The sequence below is a fragment of the Tamandua tetradactyla genome, chromosome 10 (assembly GCF_023851605.1).
Source record: "Tamandua tetradactyla isolate mTamTet1 chromosome 10, mTamTet1.pri, whole genome shotgun sequence".
Taxonomy (NCBI): domain Eukaryota; kingdom Metazoa; phylum Chordata; class Mammalia; order Pilosa; family Myrmecophagidae; genus Tamandua; species Tamandua tetradactyla.
This window is the reverse complement of record NC_135336.1, coordinates 38,256,263-38,262,674: the sequence shown is the minus strand read 5'-3', so window position 1 is coordinate 38,262,674 and position 6,412 is coordinate 38,256,263. Positions and strand designations below refer to the sequence as shown.

Here is a 6,412-nt window from a genome sequence, read left to right as displayed (position 1 = left end):
GCTGCAAGTGCTGAGATGAGGAATGCCGAGCTGTTTAGGCTGTGCTACATTGCGTTCTCTCATTTAAGCACCAGTCAATTAAGTCAAATATCACTCTGCAGCAGACATGCCTCCTAGCTGACTACAGATGCAATTAGCAACAGATGAGGTTCACGTACCATTGGCTTATGTCCGCAGCAACAAGACTAGGTATGCTCACCTGGCCAAGTTGACAACTGAATCTAACTATCACACACATCAAAGATGAGTAACATCATTAAGCATCAGAGGACTGCAGATTAAAGCCATAATCGAGATATCATTACACAACTCAGCAGAATGGTTAAAATGAAAAACAAAAATAAACAACAAATGAGCAAAAAGAAAAAAAACAAAACCTGAACTACCAGATGTTGGCAAGAATGTGGAGCACCTGAAACTCTCATTGAGTTTGCTTGTGAGAATGTAAGTTGATATATCAGTTTAGTAAACTGATTTGCAAGATCTAGCAAATCTAAAAACAGAGACACTCTATTATCATCGATTCCATTCTACTATTAGTCAACAATATAAATATATGCATATGTGAACCAAAATATATGTGCAGCAAAATACATGTACAGGAATGTTCAAAGCAGCATTATTTATAAGAGCCCCAAGGACGGAAAGAACCTAAATTTAATCCAAGAACATGGATAAATGTTTATATTCCTACAATGGAATACTATTAAGCAATGGAAAACAGAGAAATTCTCCCCCACAAAAACATGGATAAATCCTGCAGAAATATTTAGGATGAATGAATACAGATAAAAAGAAGTGCACATGGTATGACTTCACTTATATAAAGTTCAAAAGTAGGATAAGCTAACATATGGAAACAGTCTGGAATAGGTGCTGGAGAAGTCAGGGACACACTTAGAAGCCATCTCCCAGCCCTAGCCTCCACCACACCTCCCTTTCCATTGTGTAGAGATGTCTCAACCTGTATCTATTCCACAGAAGCCTGTAGGAGATGCTAGGTCTCATGGAAAGACCTAACCATACCTTAAACCTGAAATGGGAAACAAGAAGTTCCTGCTGCTTATCTGGGCGGGTGCTCTCAGTAGCAGGACCCTCTCCCCTGAGTCGTATAAATACCTGCCCTGAGATAGTACAGATGTCTTTCTCCTCCACTACAAAGTAGGGTGGGTGAACCTGCCATACACCAAACCTAACCTTAGCAATTTGGTCTCCTTGAGGGAGCCAGCCACAGTGGGATCTCTTCCTCTGCTCTTCTGGACACTTTGTCCCATTTGAGTAATTAAGCAGTCATTTGCTGAAACTTTCATTATTCCTCGGTCTGTGTTTCCTTGATGCACCATATAGCAAACTTGCTCCACAGATTTTGGTACAGCAATCAGGATACATAGGAAAATACGGTGTAGAATGATTTTAAGACTGTTCTTTATGTTGCTCTCATGTTCCTATTATACAAGAGTGTCCTGGGCAATACAGGACTCAGGCCTTTGTGTACTAAACCAAGGGGTTGCTCCCACTCTACCAGCCTGGGTAGAGGCACTAACCCATGGCTGGGGGACCTAGATGTCTCCCATGGGAAGTGATTGCATGATCCTGTCAGGACAAGTTACTGCTCCACTCTCATGTATTTTATAAATTTGACCTGGAGGCAATCTGAAAGAAAAACCTTTGTCTAGCTGACCTAGCCCACTGTGGTGGTGGGGAACCTGACCAACTGCTAAATCTGCCATCTGATCCCTTGCTAGATTGACACTCAAAGAGCTAACTTTCCCTGCCTCACATTTGAACTAATGTGAGTCCTTCATTTATGCCTTGTGAAAAATATGACACAGCTATTGACAGTGCACTCTTCTTCTCTACACCCCTGGACAACCTGTCAGGATGCAACAACTCCCAATTAACGAAACTGGCAAATGGCTCAATCGTCTCTCCAGTTTAGTATCTCATGCTGACTTCTGGGGGTACATTACTTAAGACAGGCCTGGTCACCCTGCTTGGAGTAATGGTATGCATAGGTGAAGTTTCCTATGTGCTGCAACAACTACTGTTGACATTGTTGTGAGACACAAACTGGTAGGCCCGACTCATCTCTGCCTTCATGACCAGGGTCAGAGATGGGCTTATGAAAGTTTATGGGAAGGGAAACAATCTCTGAGAGAGGCAGCAAGATGAATGTGGGATTCTTCTACAGAGCTAATGCAGAACAGGATACTTGGTTCAGCAACAGAAGAAGCTACTGAAGCAGCTGAAATTTGAAGAATGCCTAGAAAAATGAGGTGGACATGAGCAAAGTAAATCTGGAGATTATAAAGCCTTGGATAACAAAATAAGTAACAGAAGTCCTTGGATTCGAAGATGATGATGTGATTAGTTCATATTCAACCAACTGGAAGTGAAAAATCCAGACTCCAAAATGATGCAAATCAACCTGATTGGATTTTTTTTATGAAAAAAAAATGCTACAGAAGTTATGGGAAAACTGTGGGCACTGCTATTAAGTGTACAGGAAAACATTGCTGGAATCCTTTCTGCTTTCCTAGAACCAAAGAAGAAATAAAAGAGAGACTGAACAAGATTGAACAAGAAAAATTGGCATCTATGGAAAAACAAAATGAAGACAAAGATAAGAGAAATAAGGAAGAAAAAGAAGGCAGCAAAGAAAAAGGAGGAAGGTCTCAAAGCCCAAGAAGACACAAATCCAGATCTCCTTCCCCTAGAAAACAATCTTCCCATCAGGAGAGAGAGAAAACTCAGTCATTCTCAATCTCCCTGTCACAGAACCAAGAGCCAGAGTAGAGTCCTTCCCCTGCTCCAGAAAAAAAGGATAAAACTCCAGAGCTCTCAGAAACTTCAATAAAAGTAAAAGAACCTTCAGTACAAGAGGCCACTTCTACCGGTGACATCTTGAAAGTTCCAATGCCTGAATCTGTACCAGAACCTAAAGAACCTTCTCCAGAAAAAATTCCAAAACAGAAAAGGAAAAGGCTCAACCAAGATCTCAGTCATGTTCCAAGTCAAGGTCCAGGACTTGTTCCCTCTCTCCATCTCATACTCAACCTAGACAGCACCATAGATCCCAATCAAAATCATATTCACCTGGAAGATGGCCTAGCCAAGAAGGCTGCCTTCTCTTTGAAGAAGAGCTCCACCAAGACGAATGCCTCCTCCACCATGGCATAGAAGGAGTAAATCTCCAGTCAGACCAAGAAGGCTCTCATCAGCATCCTTGTCTAGAAGTAGCTCATCATCATCTGCATCTCATTCCTGGTCAAACAAGTCTCCAAATAGGACATCCAGTCCCACTCAAAAAACTCATAGGTTATCTCCTTCAGCAAGTCCTCCAAGGAGAAGGCACTAGCCTTTGCCTCCACCAACTCCACCACTAAAAACTTTTCATTCCCCAACACCACAGCAAACTGTCCCAGAAAAAGTCATGTTTCTGCTTCTCCAGGGAGAACTTAAGGTAATGGGACAAAACATAAAGGAACTGAAAAAAGAGAGTTTCCTTTACCAACACCCAAGCCTAGAAAAATAGATCTGAATCTAAAGAAGATAAAGGTAGCAAAATGGCAGTAACAAATTCTGTGCAGCAGAGACGCCAGCAGAGATGCCAAAACTGACAATCTTCATCTGACTCTGGCTCCTCCTCCTCTTTAGAAGATGAGCAATCCAAGAGGTCCCATGTGAAAAATAGTGAGGTAGGGTGGTGGAGACATTCCCCTTTCCAGGGTGCCTCTCCAACACCACGAAAGCACCAGAAAGAGACTTCCCCTCATGATAAATGGAGGAGAAGTCCCTTCCACCACTCACGGGAAGGCAACTTTCTTCTCCAGGTCCTCCTCAGTGGCACAGAGCTCCCACACCACCACCACGAGACTCCTTCTCCTCCACCACGTTGGTGCTCACCTTCCCCAAGAAGATATTCTCCCCCAATACAGAGGAGATACTCTCTTTATCTACCTCCAAAGAGAGGAACAGCTTCTCCCCAACCCCTCCTAAAAGAAGGGCATTGCCATCTCCACCACCAAAACAATGGGTTTCCCATTCTCCAGTTCTCAAACAAAGAAACTCCCCAGTCACCAAGAGATGTTCACCATTGTTATCATCAAAACATAGGAAAGGGTCTTCCCCAAATTCCTCTACCTGGGAGGCCCAATCTCCACAACCAAACAAATGGCATTCACTCTCACCATGGCCTCGAGTTCCTTGGGCCACCTCAAGCTTTCTCCCATTCAAAAAGGAGCATCATCATCACCCTAAAGGTGGCATTCCCCATCTCCAAGTATTAGGCCTATTAGGAGCATCTCTAGAACTACAGAATCCAAAAAGACAAAAAAAAGTCTCCCTCACCAAGTCCTCAATCTGTAAGGAGGGCCTCATTCTCTCAGTCTGTCTCAGGATCTCCTGAGCCAGCAGCTAAAAAACCCCAAATACCCCCATCCCCTGTTCAGTTTCAGTCACCCTCGGCAAACTGACCACAATGGTAACAGTCAAAAAGGCTAAAAGCCCAACACCAAGCCCAGCTCCAGCAAGGAATTCAGACCAGGGGAGGCAGGAAGAAAAAGAAGGACAAGAAACACAAAAAGGAGAAGCAGCACAAGAAGCACAAAAACAAAAACAAAAACAAAAAAACAATAAAGAAAGGGCTGTGGCTGCAGCTGCTGCAGCTACTGTAATCTCCTATAGCTACTGCTTCTCCCACAACTACATCAGTGCAGGAAGAACCAAAGGCAGAGCCAGAGCCTAAAAAAGGAGACTGAAAGTAAAGCTGAAGATAGACTTGATGACTGCATGAAAGGCCCTGAGACCAATGTATAAGGCTCAAGCATCCCCACAATCTTAAATAGAAATGTTTGTTATGATGTAAATTTTATTTGACTTGTATGCAATTCAATTTCAGTATTGCTAAAATGTATTTGAGCTTTAGATTATAAGATTTGTGGTAATAATTGTTAGGTTGAAGTTCACCATGTAAAAAGGGGAACATGGATTTACATTGCAATAGATTTCCACAGTGTATTAGTGACATTTTTTCATTGACAGCTGACATAAATTCATTTAGAGTAAAATAGTCTAAGCTAAAAAAAAAAAAAATCCCCTTTTTTTTTTAAAAAAACAGGGTTTAAATATGGTTGGGATTCTTATGGTTCCTTTAATGCTTCTGGCTATTCCCAGAGGTTTTTTGTTTGTTTGTTTTTCCCTCTCATTTGAGTCTTAGCATCCAATTAAGTTATGATGCTTCCAACCTATTATGGTTGGTAAGCCTGCCCAGAAATAAGACCACTATTGAGCATGTTGCTTGCCAGGACACTGCAGGTTTATACTGACATGTAACAATTTTATTTGGAGCACTGAAATTTCATTCCATTCTGGTTTTGGTGTTTTATCTAGTCCCAGGAAGGATCCTTCAGTTATATAAAATTTTGTTTGATGAAAAAAAAGAAAGAAAGTTAGTGAGGAGGAGCAGACTAAGGGAGAGGCCTAAGTGGAGAGGCTGAACAGTGGACTGCTAGGAAAGTCATAGATGCACCTAGTAACCAACTCCCAGCCTTAGTCTACCCCTACCTCCTTTCTATTGCATGCAGATGTTTCCATTCTGCAGCCCTGGGAGATGTTGGGTCTCATGAAAAGACCCCACCATATCTTAAACCCAGAAACCCATCTCAAGTACCTATTGCTAACATGCCCACCCAATTCACTTTCCAATATCCATTGGGAACAATGTGCTATAGAATCCTTGAATGAAAGACTCCCAAATTTGGAAGAAGTCTTATAGGTTTGGCTAGTTCAACTCTTCATGTAATGCCAAAGTCTCCTTTTTGATACTTCTGACAAAGTTGTCTAGCTTCTACTTAAACACCTTTCATGACAGATACTTTACTGCATAGGACAGCACATTCCATTGCTATATAACCCTAATTGTTAAAAAGTTTTTCCTTATCTTCAGTCCAACATTGCTCTGTAACTTTCAGAGATTGGTGGTGCCATCCTATTTATGCTTCATAGTACTATATAAAAGAAATATTCAACCCCCATCCATAAAGACAGTTATTTAATACCAACTGTGGGAAGACAGCTATCATGACCCTGTTCCTATATCTTCTGTTCCACATCATAAAGATCCCCGGCTCCATTACTCACACACATGACATGATGTTCACCACTTGAACAGCTTCTTCCATTAACCATTTAGTATCCATATTATTTTAGAATCCCGAGGTTAATTAATTCTGAAACAACAATTTCTAGAGTTTCTTTTCCTTTTCCTACCTGTACTCTAATTGAGTTATTGCTTTTAGGATCTTACTTCACCAGTTATCCACTCATACCCAAAGAGATAAATTCAGTTGTTGTGGTCATTTGTGAATAGTGAATAATTACCTGTGATCACTGCAACCATTAACATGTAAAG

The 6,412-nt window shown here is 41.5% G+C and overlaps 1 pseudogene; it reads left to right on the top strand.

Moving 5' to 3' along the window:
* The first annotated feature begins 2,168 nt into the window (after window positions 1–2,168).
* Window positions 2,169–4,818, top strand: LOC143647634 (serine/arginine repetitive matrix protein 1 pseudogene; annotated as a pseudogene).
* The last annotated feature ends 1,594 nt before the right edge of the window (window positions 4,819–6,412 follow it).